This window comes from Python bivittatus, unplaced genomic scaffold (genome assembly GCF_059951505.1).
Source record: "Python bivittatus isolate LINGU-HERP-01145 unplaced genomic scaffold, Pbiv_v1 ctg000980_np1212, whole genome shotgun sequence".
Taxonomy (NCBI): domain Eukaryota; kingdom Metazoa; phylum Chordata; class Lepidosauria; order Squamata; family Pythonidae; genus Python; species Python bivittatus.
This window is the reverse complement of record NW_028277125.1, coordinates 39507198-39522700: the sequence shown is the minus strand read 5'-3', so window position 1 is coordinate 39522700 and position 15503 is coordinate 39507198. Positions and strand designations below refer to the sequence as shown.

The 15503-nt window shown below is 38.7% G+C and overlaps 1 protein-coding gene across 1 annotated transcript in view; it reads right to left on the bottom strand.

Moving 5' to 3' along the window:
- Nucleotides 1–15503, bottom strand: part of DGKG (diacylglycerol kinase gamma) — a 183449-nt gene that overhangs the window by 125710 nt on the left and 42236 nt on the right. The window lies entirely within an intron of this gene.

The window sequence follows — 15503 nt, the reverse complement described above, 5'->3', positions numbered from 1 at the left end:
TTACTGTGTTTAAGGTGTAATTTTATCAATCTTAACTCATCTGAACATGGATAATACTTCTGGCTGGCTTTTTAAAAATTTAACCAGTTTAAATTTTTGCTAAATATTCTGATATTCTATTGAAAAACGGTGGAAACTATTTTCTTGAGATGAAGGGGAAAAACGGTCAGCAGTCTTACTTTGCAGAATTCTTTGTGAAAAGTAGTGCATTCCAAACTGGGTGAAAATTGGTTCTAAAGCAAGTTAATAGCAACTATGTTTCTCTAAGATGTGGTAGCGTGTTTTGAAGCTTTTGATTGCCAAGTGAGCTCCCAATAGCCATATAATTTGTACACATTCTTGTGAGAGAGAGGTTCAACATTTGTTTTTGTTTAATACTTGTCCACCTTGGAAAAGTTTGCGGACCTTTCATTGGTGCTTCTTTGTGATATGTAAAATAGTCCTAGATGCAAGGGAACATGAACAGCTTCTCATGGCTTTAATGTCATGGCAGTGCTTCTCAACCTTGGTAGCTTGAAGATGTGTGGACTTCAATTCTGGGGAATTCTGGGAGTTGAAGTCCACATATCTTCAAGCTGCCAAGGTTGAGAAACACTGCATTATGGTGTCAGGACAGTGTTAGTGCAGTTACCATGATTAGCTTCTTTCTTTTTGGAATGAATAAAGGAAATACTTGGCTTTTCCTCCAAGCACTCCAGTAAATTCTGTGGTCCTAGGCCAGGGAGAGCAAAAGGTTCCTTATGAATGAGCCTCCATGAAAAACCTGCCGACCCACCTTGAGACTCAATACGCTGCTCATGATCAAATCATCTGTCTCCTCTCCATTCTAGTCTGGATTTGAACAATGGAAAATATGAATTAGTTTTTGCTGCTTGGCTTGCTTGTTTTCTGTGTGTCCACAGATGGTTAACATGTCACATGGCTGTCTGACCTCTGCTAAGAGACTTCTATCTTCTGGAATTAGGTAACGTCCTGCTAGAGTTAGGACATACAGCTGCATGAGACTACAGCCTACCGGCGGTCCTTTCTGATGTAGCACAAGACTTTTGTACTCCAATTTAACAGATGCTAGCAAAGAAGCAGTGAAGCATCTATTATACTGAATATCAGATGCTTTTTGAGGCACATGGATTACACATGTGCTCCACATTTTCCTCTAGAGCTGTTATTCAGATAAAGAAATCTTAAATAAAACTATAAAGATCTGCATATGAGAAAATTATTTTACAGGAGAAGCATAGTTTCTTTGTCTTTCAGTGATACACAACTCTTTATTTCAAGGAGTTAAGGTAGACACATGCCATTTTGTGTACTTTTTTATATTAAAAATAAAGACCTGCTAATGAATCAGAGGCATATATTTAGCAATCACAGTTAATCCCAACTATTAGTCTTAAGAATTCTCTACGGAAATCATCTGGTGATATGAGTTAACCTTATTCATAGCGGTACAAATTGTACCAGTGTGAAGATTTTGCTGCTTCAGCATGATGTGCCGCAATAAAAATGGGTGAAAAGTTGCATGTTTAGATTCAACATTAGCTATTTCCAAGGAATCTTCTAGAATTTCACCTGGTTTAAAGGGAAATATTAGGCAGTAGGTGATTATGATGACTTCGTTCCCTACTCCTGCTTGATCAACTGGATATAAAAAGCATTTGGAAACAAGATTAGATTCTCCATCACCACTTTATAGTTAACCATGATTTATAGGCATTCCTGCTAAAAGGGGTTTTTCCCAAAGGCTATGAGAGTGACATTCTGTTTGGGACAATAGCAAAAAAAGAGATTTCTACACCTATTGCAAACTACATAATTATGCAAAGATGTCCTTTATGTTACTTGTTGTGTCTAAGAAGTTTGTTCTAGAAGTAGGCAACTTGGGGTTCTCCAGATGGTTTTCCATCAATTCCTTGCCATAGTCCCTGGTTGGAGCTCCCTGGTTCTCTACAACTAAGGAGATTACTAGACATGGCTTCAAATTCATTTGGGAAGCAAACTGAGTCCCATATTGATTAGCTGATGGTATTAGGTGCTTTTCATCATGCCAGATCCTGTCTGGGTCTTCCTTCAGTGGAAGGATTTTGTGCAAGCAGGGAATTTTCTGTGTGGATCTGGAGCTACATCAGGCAGTGCATCAACGGAGAAGGCAAACAGAATCCATCCACACTTTCTGAGAAGCAATTTAGTTATTAACTTTGAATTTAGTGGGTGTATGGAAATATACTTTAGATGTACTAGTGCACATGGGGGAAAAGATGGCAAAAAGTAAATGCACAAGACACAACACCGATGTTCAGTACTACACACAATACAATATGAATACCTACAAAGACAATGCCTGAAATAAGTACAGAATACTTGCTAAAATATTTGAAGGCTTTGCTTAGTGAGGACTATCTTACATTCCCTCTTAGTAAAATTATAAGTGGCACCAAGACCTGTTAAATATTCAACATCAACATAAGTCATATCAGTTCACTTAGGCTTTTGGTTAAGATGTTCCTGCTGTTCATTTCTGTTCTGGACAGATATTACGTTGGAGTCCTTGGTGCTCTCTGAGCTTGGTTGTTTCTCCTTGGTTCCTTGATTAGGGATATTTCTATGTGTCTATTTATGGCTGATTTGTCTGAATGCCTAGCTTCCAGGAATTCCCTAGTGTTTTTGGATTTGGCTTGGATTTGGCTCACAATTTCCCAGTTGAAACTATAGTTTGAATCTCACATGGTTGAGTCTAGATGCATAGAGATAAACCACATTTACACAACATTAAAAAGAGACAATAAAAAATCTAAGAAGGAAACAAAAAGACCAGAACACATCCTCTCTATTACATCCAAATAAGCAGGGATTAACACCAGACAAACAATCAAGCAGAAAACAATACCCTAATAAGGAACTACCAAGGAGAAAACCACATCTCCACCAACACTGGCAGGGCAAGCTACTGTATATAAACAGAGAGCAAACTCCACACTCAGTGGTACTGATGATGTTACCTAGTTGGGTAATGAAACGTCTGCAAGCAAACAACCAATCTCAGAGAACACCAAGGACTCCAGAGTTCAACCCTAAGCTACATATATTCTCTTCTGTTGGGAGATATTACATTGTCTGATGTCTGAGAGGTTTTTAAATGCTTTAAGATTTTAAACATTTTAAAGTTTTTTTAAACTGAGTTTTGTTTTTAATTTATTGTAAAGTATTTCCTTTTATGTATTCTACTTTGCAATTGTTTTGAATGTAGATAAATGTTTATAAACAAGATTAAGGAAAGAAAATATCCTTTCTAATGCATCACTGGCATTACTAGGAGTTCAATTGAAATACATTTTGCCACAGTGGGAAAGAATGTGACCAGGTGATTGTGTGTGTGCTTAGACTGCCAGCCAAGTGCTTACTGTTGATTGGCTATATCAAGGCTCTCTTGTTTCTTATTTTTTTTATAAAAAATGTTAGATTGGCCTTGGGCTGGACAAGCCTTCAGAGGATACTATCAACCAGAGGATAGCTTTCTGACAGCCTATCAAACAGAGAAGTATCTTTGGGAAGACGGACATACAGCTACTCTATGTATTTTATCTTCTATGAGGTATTGATATTAAGTACCATATATATGATGTATATACAAAGAGAAAGAGAGATCCCTTTAACATAGTTATAAAAGAACTAGCTGTTTTATATTTCTTCAGGAAAGCATCTGATTTTAGAAGATGCCTAATGGCAATAGTGTTGCTTGGTACCCATTTTTCCATAGTTTTGGCATTACGAGACTAGAAGGAGATATTCAACATGACCATTCTCCTTATTTGACTTATATCATTGTATAAGACTATATGATTGGTTGCAGGGGATCAGGGCAGAAGAGGAAAAATGATGGAGTGACAAATGTTTTCACTTTGTGTACTGAATCCCCCCCCACTCCCGAGAGCTGGGTAGATTCTTCCTCAAATCTGTAAAATGAATTTTATATTGCAAGAGAAGGAAGGCAATTCTAAAAAAAGGACTTTGTCTGATTTGACTCTGGCTTTTGTCTTAGCAAGTTGTGTGACCTGATTAGTATGGTTTGTAAACCAGTTTGTGGCTTAGTGGGATATTGTTGCTTAATAAACCAAGGTTAAAATGAACTGTCAGTGTGATGTAGAAAACCAGATATTGTCTATCTAATCCCCTCAGAAATAGGATTTGTGGAGAAAATCAAAAGGCCAGTACAAAAATCCCTTCTTTCCTAATCCAAGATGCCTCCAGTGTGCATGAACTAATGGCATCCAACATTACAACTGTGACTGTGTTTTGACTCTGAATGAGGAGGTCCTGACATAGTAGGGCAGCCCACGAGGGTGTTATAAGAGTCCTCCAGTCAAAGGTTTCCTCTTTTGCTCTTATCCGTCTGTCAAGCTTCTTTAGAAAAACAAAGGAAGGCTCTGATCATTTTCCTCCATGGCAAAGGTCAAATTTTCCTAAGGAACAAAATAACCACTGCAAACAAAATATGCCAAAATAGATAAAAAACCTCCCCTCTTTTTTCCATGACGCGCAGACGTTAATGTTGAAAGGCAACACTATTTCAGGCATGTTGTATTATTTATATTTAATCACATTGCACTATATTCATTTTAGAAATATATGGCTGTACTTTTTCTCATATGTACACTTCAGAAAGTGGGGAAACAACAATTACAGCTGAGCACCATGCTGACTGGAGAACATGGGAGATACTGTATAGTCCAAAACAGCTAAAGGACAGCAGACTCAAGCTTCAGCCAATGGGAAGTTGATGATTTAGTTAACTTAGTATACAGTTGCACGCTAAATTGCCACATATGTTGGGGTTGTAGCTGCAAACTGCTGAACTCCCCAGCTGTTTCATTTTATTGGAAGACAGTTATGTACACTCTACAACTTGTCTTCTGTGTCAAATGTAGTAGAGGACACACTCCCATTGTCAGATTCTCTGTATGAACTGGGGATGAGCAGCATCTTATCCTTTGCCCCAGATGACACAACACCTTGGGTTGGGCCTGTCTGCACAGGCCATAATACTGCTTCATCACCCCTGAACCTGGATTTGTTCATTATAGATGTTGCTAGCATGGATCAAGTCAGACTACTGATGCAAATACTGTACCATACGTGATCATTGTCTGCTGAAAAACCAGGTCTAGGCTTCTTAGGGGGCTTTCCCAATGGAGATATCTGGGAGAAGGTGATTACATATGGCAGATGGCAAGGAATCCTTCTAACAATGAGTATTGCTGCTCTCTGGTCATTAGCTGAAAAAGCTGGAAACAACCAAGGAGCTCAGAAGGAAAGGTTGCAGTGGGGGCTATTTCCTCCACCCATTAGCAGATGGCTTCTGAGACAGCTGCTTCACTTGACTAATGATACTGCCAGCCCACCCACTGTGCACCATAGCTTTGCTGCTTCTTGAAAGCCCTGTGTATGCCAGTGGAAGCATGAAACTCTAGTAGAGAAAGATTCCATTGATGATGTTACTAATTTGTTTTTATTAGCAGCAGAGAATCCATATTGGCTGTCCAAAGGCCATGTTGCAAGAATTGTGGATATTTCCAATTACTATTAGCTGGTTAAACTTCCTTCCCTGGATTTAATTAATAGTTCCCATCTTTTTAAAGTACTAGTAAGGAATGAATAATTCTTTCACTGTCTAATAGACAGCCATCTATGACAAAAATATAGCCCTGTTTTTACTAAAATGTACAGCTGCAGTAATAAACTTTCTAACTTACAGTAGAAATGGTCCATCTATGGTTGTGATGTTATTTGGAAGGGCCCTTTTAGTCTGCTAATGCAAAGAAGTTGTACATAACACCATGGAGGCTGACTATGCATCTTTCCACTGATAGTACTGTCATATCCCAAAATAGTCTGGTAATTGATGGGGTGGCAAGAGAAGCCCTGATGGCCTCTTCCTAGCTTAAGGAACAAGAAAAGCATGCAGTTGGTTCACAATTCATAATAAGCTATAATGTGGTTTGTTTGGCTTTGAATTAATATGTTGTGATTTATTCAATAAACTATGATTAAATGTAATAAAATATGCAAACCAGGTCATAAGATTGTTTATTTCACTTTGATTGGTATGTTGTTTGAACCCAGCCATTGTAATCTGTAAATCATGGTTTATGGCCTAGCATGTTATGCTAACCTAATAAACTATGGTCACACAGCTAGTATCCCAATATATATCAGACCTTATCCTGCTAGACAAGTAATAAAGAATTGATAAATAGCAACAGTTGAACTGAAAAGTTAACTAATGATTCCATACTTATGACCACTCTATTTCTTATTTCTATTTTATTTCTATTTTTTTTTAAATTTTTATTTATTTCTATTTCATGAGACATCATACATAGGTCAAAATGTGGTCTGTTTGGTTTTGGCTTCATATGTTATACAATCCCAGGAATTATGGTTTGAAAACCATAGTTTATGTCTTAGCAATTATGAACTGAATCAATTATGGTTTAGTCAATGTACTATGCTTAAATAAATCATAGTTTAATTAATGCTATCAGAGCTGAGCTGCAAAAATCCGGATGGCCAAGAAATGGCAGCCAAGAGATACAGAAAACACTAACACTTTGCTTTTCTCTAGAGGTCATCTGTGTGAACCCAGCTTCAGTCTGCCTGGTGATGAAGAGAGTTCTAAGTATACTATATCTGGCCTGCAGAAAGACCACTACAGAATTAGTTTCTGTATCTCTCGGCTGCCACCTCTTGGGCATCTGGATTTGTGCAGCACAGATATAGCAGGTCTAGTGATGAATTCTGTCATATAACTGTGGCCATGATGAAGAACTTGATTAACATATGCAGCAGAATAAGAAAATAGAAAGCTGAAATGGTAAAATGGCCTGAACCTTTTCAGACTTAAGCTATATGATAAATTTTGAATTCTAGTCTACGTCTATGACACCTCGCAAACAGAAAATTGTGCAGCAGGCTAAATGACTAAGCTAAAGACTTTGATTTTTGACTTGTTAAAGTTTGTGTTTTCTATTTTGAGTTTGCTGTAATTCTTAAGTCATAGAAATATTCAAAAATGGTATGCCTTATGCTACAATAAAGTCTCTCCAAAGCTGGTGCCCTTCAGATGTACAAGATTGCAACTCTCAGAATTCTTGTCTAGAAGGGAATCACATCTGGACAATTCCAGATTCGGGAAGGTTGCTGTTACCTTAAGTGGCAGAATCCTTTCCATGGCCACAATGTGGCATACCTATTTCTGCTGCTATGTGCCAAACAGAGCTGGATATGTGACTTCATGCCTAGATCCCCAACATGATGTTCACTGATATGTCCCTTGATGCCTGCCAGGATCCATGTCCCTCATTTTATTTTTTAAAGAATCTTTTAATCTCTCACACACATAAATAAATAAATAAATAAATAAATAAATAAATAAATGAAAGCTAACATGCAGCAAAGCACCAGCCTGAAGCATTACATTTACTTCCCTGGAGGAATGATTGAGAACTGTAACCCAATACCTTGTTTGGAACTGTAGTCACAAGTCTAAAGAAAAGACAGAGATACTGTATGTTTAGGTGGTAGAAAGCACCCTGGGATTCTGTGTGAGTGGTGGTTTCTATCTTGATATATTGGTGAGTTGTCATGTCTACCATGGCAGCCATGTTGCGAGAGTGCCTGCAACATCCTCTCAAAATTCCACATGTGTCAACTGGCCCCAAAAGACCAGGCACCACTGATTCAATGTGCGGTTAAATAGTAAACTGCACAGGCATTTGGTTTCCCTTCATTCTTGAACTGTATATAATAACGAATCACATCATGTTTTCAATTTAGGGAGACAGATTTCCATTGGAATAGCATGCTTTCATGACAACAATATTCTGCATTTGGTCTTCAATCCATGCTATACTGAATAAATCTCCACAATTAATAGCTCTTGATCAGTTTTAACTATCACAGGGCAATTCCCATGCATTACAAGGGATTTTGCTGTTATATCCTTCTATGTATTGTCTTGATACAATGCCCATTTGAAGTGGTTTGATAAATATCTCTACTAAGGCACTGTATCACTAGGTTGTCCATCTTTTAACAAGCACATATGTGCCTAACACATGATTTCACAGTTTTTCACAGTAGGATGTTCTGCACATCTTTTGGCCACAATGGCCAAAGGCATAAACCCTAGTGAAGCTAAAGACAACGGCTGCTACAGCTAAATACTTTGCTGTTACTGTTTATTTTTTTAAAAAAATGTTTATCTTCACACGTTCATGATATATGATTATTTTATTTTAGAAATAATCTTTAACGTGTTCTGCAGTCTGAAGAAATACTGTACCAGGAAGCCTCTTCTCCATGACGGATGGATGGAATATTTCTGCATCCAGAGCCCAACACAACACAAGCAGATTGATACACCTACCTGTAATTGCTGAGATATTTTGTAATATGTCATGGAAAATATCACCGGTACTCTATATTTAAAAACTCCCAGACATCTATACACTCAATAAATTCTCAACCTACAGCAATCGTCTTTAATACTTTACAGTCTGTTCACACCAGTGCACAAGTCATCCACATAACTTCATATCAAATGGTTGACCTTGCCAGGGAAAATGCATTACAAACATTTGAATTGGTGCTTCCCAAATCACATTAAAGAGTAGCTAACTATAAGGCCAAAAGCCAATTAAAAGCTCAGGGTTAGATTTCGAAGTGTTAGAGATCCTTATCTCATTTAGTTGTATATGCACTTGAAGCTTTCTGTTCAACCAGCAGATCATCTTATTTAAATTTATCAAATGACCAGTAAAAAGGCTCAATGAATCTTGGAAGCTACATAGACATTGGGTCCAGTTTCAAAATACATATTGCAATGTACATTGCCTTAAAGGCTAATCTTCAACACCTTATGTTTGGTATTAAAAATATGCACATGAACAAAAATATATCCATAAAGAGAAATACCCCACACAGCCAATAAATTATGAAATACAATTTGCTAGTTGCCACCCCACTTTAAAAGGGAGCTAGGATTTTCCCACCCTTTCTCCACTGAGCTCATGGCCCTTTCAAAACTTTCCATCCTAGCACACAGAACACAATTTGTGAAGCTTGGAGGAGAGTGCGAGGGCGCTTTGTGAAGGCATATATTTCTGACATGGTTGCATCCCCTCTAGCAATTCATTTTGTAACTCTGTCAGAAAGAGAAAAGAAAAGCATGTTTAGTTGAAGAAAAGTATTATTTTTCATCAACCCAGGCTACATGGTTTCCGATGCCCACTAGGTATTCATTGGCTTTTTTGGTCACGATTTTTAGGCAGGGTGGCAAAGATCTGAAAGTACTAATGTTCCTGAAATAATTGCCTGAGTAGGATACCTGCTGAGGATTTAATGGCCACTTCAGCTACACCTACTATACTGCTTGGCTTAGAGCTCACTGCCTAAAAGCTACTTATGAATGTGCAAGAAATAAATAGCAGGCTGTGATTGGCAGGTAGAAACTTGCACACAAGCCTTTTCTCTTTGCTTCTTCCCTGCTACTACTCCTTTGAACACTGGGGGCATTACGCCAGGGTGGAATCTGTTTTGTTGGCTTTGATTATGCTCTCTGCAGCTCTATTACATTTTTAGATTCTGTTAGTGTCATATGCTCAATCATGGCAGTAAGGTAGGCACTGGACCACCAAATAGAAAGAGAAAGATGTAGGACTGGATTCTTGTAGTACTACTGCTAGGCAAATGGGAAGAAACCCGACCCCTACTAGATAGTTAACCTCACTAGGCTGAACCTTCAGTTCAGCCAGGGCAACTTATAGCTTATTTCCAGAGGTATATCCATTTTCTATCTTTTAAAAAGAAACATACCAATTTAAATACACCTTCTAAATAAATTCCCTACAGAGAAAAAAGAAAATTACCTATGTTTGATTTTTAATTTTTTTTTTAAAAAAAATCTCCCATATTTTTAAACCCCCTCACCTGTAATAACCTCATCATGCTCCTTATCTTCCTTGGAGGCTAAAAACAGGGAGGGGAGAGAAGAGTAGCCCTTGGAAAAAAAACAATTATCTAGCTCTGCCATATTCTGTGCTTCCAAGGAAACTTGATTTTAGCATCTCATAAATCTCTTCCTGAAACTAAACAAGCTTGGATCTGGTCAATCTGGGTAAGAAACTCCCTACATATTCAAAGATGTCTTCTAAAAAAAATTATTGAAAACACCTCAGTCCAGAAAAGTCAAGGGGGTCTTTGCAAATTGAAAGATTACAGGGTACAGACATGAGGTCATACCAGAAAAGCTGAGATGGAGAAAGAATTTTGCAAATCAGTGGCATATTCCATGCTTTACTTGGACTTGTGGCTGCACCATTAGCAGCTCTCTACTTTCTGTCAACCTTCCCTGGAGTTTAGTGGGAAATGTAACACACGTATCAAGACAATTAGTTTCTACCAAATGAGTGTGCTAGTTTGGGGGCCTTTCTTAATACAACTACTATACTGTAGTTCTGTAACCAGCTTTCCTTATTAAATGAGGCAGGCACATTTAATGCTTGCTTTTTTAAAGGTCTCCTTACTGGAGAGGTATGTAAGGACAGGAAATTGCAAGATATATCGGTAGCCAGCTTTTGTGACTAGGACAACACCAGAAAAGGTGTTGCAACCGAAACAGAAGCTATTTCTAGTGTTATCCAGTCATTGTTGCAATGATATATCACTGATACGGAGAGTGGTTGGATGCTATTATAAATTGCTAAAGTGAATAGCCTCTCTGTCTCTTGTGGTAACCCAGCTGTCTTCAACAGAGTCCAAGCAGGCAGATAGAGAAACAGATTGTTTTTTAAGTATCCCGATCTCAAACCATTTAGGTTTGTATAAATTATAGCCAACTGTTTGAAACAAACCTGAAATTAGATTTGTAGGCAAAAGAAATAAGAGATAGGATTGTATCTCTAAGTCTCAATTAATCCTCTAACCGCCCTATTTTGGACTAACTGAAGTTTCCAGCCAGTTTTCAAAGACAGCCCATTTTTCTATTCAGCAAACCCTATATCTGGTTTTTTTGGAAGCATATATCAAGAAAATACGTATAAATACACTGTGGCAATCAAAGCACTTATCTAGTGGGATTTATCTCAAAGTAAAAATGCACAGAATGGTGTTCTTACTCATGGCTAACTTCATATGGATCCCAGCATGATTTCTTATTACTTTAGTACCACATTTTAACATGTTCTTTCTTATAAAACCCCATCCCCATATTTTTTATTAATTATTTTGGAAATAAACTTGTTTAATTATTATTGAATAGACAGCCTTCTCTTACATAGTACCTCCAGCTATAGTTGTACCACAACTCTCAGGATTCCCAAATAGCATGTCCAAAAGTTGTAATTCCAGCACCCACTGGAGGACAACCTGCAGAAGCTTCCAGCTTCTTTTTGTAGGACCAGCTTGCTAAAGACATTCTTGTGCAGGAATTTCTCTGCACAAAAATCATCCTGAATCCTAGGTTGAAAGAGGTGCTGCCCTGTGGTAGTAAAGTTACTGTTGATGGAGTGACCTAAAGGGGACTGCCCCTTGGAAGCACCTTAAAACTCATCAACCTGTTTGTCCTCATCAATAAACTCTGGGAGAAATATTGGACTCCAGCAGGGGAAGAATTGTTTTTTTTCCCCTAGTTTTTATTACATTTTATTTCCTCTTACAGGACATCTTAGGGAGATGATGGGAGAGAAGGGAATAGAGTTTGGTCTAGGAACAAACATCAAAGTAGACATTGGCAGAGGGAGCTATGGTGGCATGTTGCAATTTGACTATCACATGGAAAGCTGGTGGCTGGCCTTCCTTCTTTTCTGGCTGCAGTCTAATCAAGAAAGTCTAGGTGACAGAGGTCATGCACCTTGAACATACAGGTCCAGCTTTTTAAGGCCAAGTCAGCTGCTGGTAAACTATTATCCAGGATTTTATCCTAGATGAAAGCATTGATCTGTCATGTGTTACAGACACCTGGGTGAGAGGTGTTTGTTATTCTTTTTTTTAAAAAGTCTCCTGCAATGTTTTAAATATTATTGATAGAACTCCACAACAGCCTTTTCCATCCTGGTGTTGGGTGGAAATTCTGTACAATCCAATGCAACAGAAAAGTATCAGGTAAAGGACAACTATCATACAAACTACATTAATAATTTATAACTGCACAGATTCATAATATTTAGAAAACTCTACCTTTCCTGAACTACCTTTTTCTTCTGTGATCAGTTCTCCTGCTATCTGTTCCTGTTCAGAGGAATTCACATGTATCACAGTAGTGAAATGCTTGAAAATGGTTGTGTCCTTTTGCAATATTTTCAAGCTTGAAGTTGGGAAGTTTTAAAAATCTCTTATGAATCTACATAGTTTTATTCTTATTCTGAGGTTTCTTCAATTTTAAGAGTGCTCCATATTGAATGCATCCTTGAAGTATAAGCAATACAGAGGCCAGCACAATAATGAGGTTTGTCATATGCCTTAATCCAAACTCATGTGTTGCAGGCTGCATGTGGCTCCCAAATCATTTTATGCAGCCCACACCTCATTCCTATACACAGAATGGCCAACGGTAGGACAGCAGATTGCTAATCCTTCCTTTGCTGAAAAGACGGTGCATTATGCAGGGTTCTTAAATTTGCAGCCCTGGGCAGGGCAGGTCAAGGGGCAGGCTGAGGGCTAGCAAGTCTTCCTTGCTATGGCTTTAGAATGGATAGTACAAACAAAGGAGGGGCTGCACTTCTAGCCCTGCACTGAGGTGCCATTACAGCCAGGGCCAGTCTGTCAACTCACCATCAGGACATGGAACCAGACTTTTCACCCTAAAGTTGTAACAAAGAAGAGCCATGGCAAAGGTGGGGGAGCAGGTTCTAGCTGAAAATCAAGCTGTGATGGCCTTACTCTCTTGTCCTCCCAAAGCACTTCAGAGGGAGGGGAGGCCCACATAAGAAGATAGTAGTGGGATTTGTAAGCCCAATGCAGGACCACTTCTGGTTGAAGCAGGGTAGGAAGGCAATTGTCGGGCTTCTCTTCTGGAGACTGAGCCAAAACTAATTAACTAGCCATGTAGGTGTCTAGGAACTTCTGTTAAGAAAATTCTTGTATAAATAAGGCATTGTGAAAGAATTCCAGCAACTGCTGAATATCTGATGCAAATTCTATTTATAACAATCAATGTTCATATTTCTTGCATCATTTTCTCCTACCCACTCTACATAAAGAGCTAGAAACAGTTCTCTTTTGGGCAGGAGAGTTCCATCTGTTCCTTGTTTTGGTAATGGCTTGATATAGTGTCAGGGTGTTTACTTTCTGTGAATCAATTTTCACAGCATCTTCGCTGCTCCTAGCTGTTTCCATGTAAGAACTATCTACCACATGCCCAGTTCCAATATTATTGGAAAACCACAGCTATTGCTGTGCAGCTATAACTGAATCTGCTTATGTTCAAAATTGTGCATGTATGCCATTCTATTACATCCCCCCCACCCACCCCTTTACATCTTGTTAAATACCAACAGATCAAGCAGGATCTATCAGCATTACATCCTCTGTAGGCCTCAGTTGATGTTAGTACCACTGTTCAGAAAGATACAGAGGCTGCTTCATTGCACAACTTACTATTAATTAGACAGCAATAGCACTGAAAAATTACAGAAGTAGAGACTTGTAGGTATACAATCCTACAAAGCAGTCTTTCTGACATAATTCACAACACTCTAGAGACTTTTGTATTAATGTATGAAAAGACCTCAGTGTTGCAGCCCTCATGCTGATGAACTAATCCTCATGTAAGCTGCATAAGAATTTCAGTATGAGATCTCTACATTATTCCATTCATTATTATTCTAAAACAGCATTTGTTGCCCCCCCCTTTTTTTTTCCTACCTAAAATATAACATTGTTTCCTGGGATTCTGATATACTGTTCTGGTTTTCTTCTCTTTTGTGGCTCTCTAATATAAACTTCTGCTTGTTTTTGTCCATATGGATTTTTGCTGTTGTTGTTAACATTGGTCACACTTTTTAAATTGTCACTGAATTTCCCTTCTTTGCTTTCAGGTACAACATTCAGTTTACAAAGATCACTTGGACTTGTGGCTCCTATTTACAACCTGCAGTGTAATCTGTCCTACTATCACTTATTTTACATTGGCCATGTAAATGGAAAAGAAAATAATAACTAGCCCTAAAAATTAATAGCTGGGTAGCTGTCATCATGCTTACAGGATCATGAAGCATTAAGTAGGCTGCTCTTGGAAGCCTAATATAAGCCAAGATAAGAACCTAAAAAGAGGCCTGTTGGATCTGGATCACACAATGGCCAACTGGATGCATTCAGAAAGTTTGCAGATATAGGCAGGAAAGCATTAGCCGTCCACCACTGTTGTTCTGGTATAGCTGGTACTTAAAGTGTGTTGCTTGTGAATCCAGAGGTAACAAGCTCATAAACCTGGACAGTAGGGCAAGTAGCTGTCTTCCACTGTCAATTCCCAGGAACCAGTATATAAGGCATACTGCCTATCATTCAAGAGAGAGGGGGCAGGGGGGAAAGGGAGAAAATCCTACATCAGGATAAAATGTTGATGTGGGAATATGCTGCTGAATTTCAGTTGTTAACACAGCATCTGGGCTGGAATAAAAGAGGCTTAACTGAACAGTTCAAAGAGGGACCATCAGATGAAACACAGGATGAGGTAATCCATCAGAACTGACAACATTGCTGTTGGAAGTCATGTCAGGCTTTCTACCAGATTTCTCCTCTCCATGCAACCATCTAAGAAGTTGGATGTTATATCATAGCATCAGTCTTGTGGCCTTTTGCTTGCAGCTTCCAGCTATGAAAATGCCCCTAGTTTTCCAGTTTGGTCCTGGTCCTGGTCCTGGTCCTGGTCCTGGTCCTGGTCTGCTTTCCTTTCATTGCATATCTCTGACCCTCTCTCCTCTTGGTGGCAGGTGGAGGAAGAATTCAAAGTAGAGCATATTTTGGACCAGAAGATCAGAGTGGAATACTTGATTCATTGAAAGGATATGGAACATTCTTGAGAGAAAGAAAATGGCATGTCTACTCCACTGCTTTTGACAGTTCCATTTATATAATTAATTAATTTGACTAATATCCCACCTTTCATTCAGAAGCTCAAAGCAACATACAGAGTGCTCCTTCCTCCTAGTTTCCCTCCCAGCAACAGGTAGGTTGGGTGAATAGAGCAACTAGTCCAAAGTCACCAGTGAGCTTCCACTGGACTACAGCCTGGGTCTCCTTGTTCCTAGTCCAAAACCTTAACATTTGCCCAAGACATCTGACTGTCTGTGCAATAAAGTTTCTGCACCTGCCAGCAGTTCTGACTCTGAGGAGAAGGGGGCCCATCCGCTTCAACTGCCCAAAAGCAAAAGGGAGAGAGGGAGAACCAACAAATGTTTCCAGGCTCAGGAGGAGAGGAAAAATGGAGAAGGGATAGTGTAAGGTCT